Consider the following 758-nt stretch of genomic DNA (forward strand, 5'->3'; position numbering starts at 1 on the left):
CTTGTCTGACGTGGCCGTGGAGCCCGTGGAAGGCCTGCGTGTTGTGTATAGACACTTGTCTGATGTGGCCGTGGAGCCCATGGAAGGCCTATGTGGTGTGTGTAGTTCTTCCGCCTTCAGCTTGTCACTGTAGACAATCACTTGGTGACTTTCAGCAGAGAATTAACAAGGTTTTATTTTTACACAGGATAAATCATTCCAGCTACAGTCGGCAAAATAGACCTCATGTAAGTTTGAATGCAAAGACTTGGTGTGATAATGACAGCGGAAGAAGATGAGCGAAAGTGAGAAGTGTTCGCAAATGCAGTGACAAGCTTCGGGACTGTCTGGATTGGGGGCTGCTTGCACAGCCGCTAAAGAACCCAAAATGCTTTCAGAGTTGTCCAGACAGAGTCCAGCATGGCTTTGAGACAATTGGATAAGCCATGCTGTAGTTCAGCAGGGAGCCTGTGGTGAGAGGTAGCTCCTGTTGGGAAGTCACTGGCTAGAGAGACAAAGGAGAGCACCTCTGTGGCATGTTAGGGGGTGAATGGGCAGAGGACAAAACCCTGGGAGGAAACTGTCCCTGCATCTTTAATAAAAAAACCCAGAGGAGCAGTAAGTGAACCAGGAGAGGGCGGGGCAAGAATGCCAAAGAAAGAGAAAGTGGTGGTTAGCATAAACGTCCATGACTTTTACAAGTATTCTATATTTCTTGTATGCTCATTTTTGATCACATTTATTGATGACGGAAAAGGTATTGCACAAATTGAGTCAAA

The sequence above is a fragment of the Otolemur garnettii genome, unplaced genomic scaffold (assembly GCF_000181295.1).
Source record: "Otolemur garnettii isolate 467f Iridium unplaced genomic scaffold, OtoGar3 scaffold00007, whole genome shotgun sequence".
Classification (NCBI taxonomy): domain Eukaryota; kingdom Metazoa; phylum Chordata; class Mammalia; order Primates; family Galagidae; genus Otolemur; species Otolemur garnettii.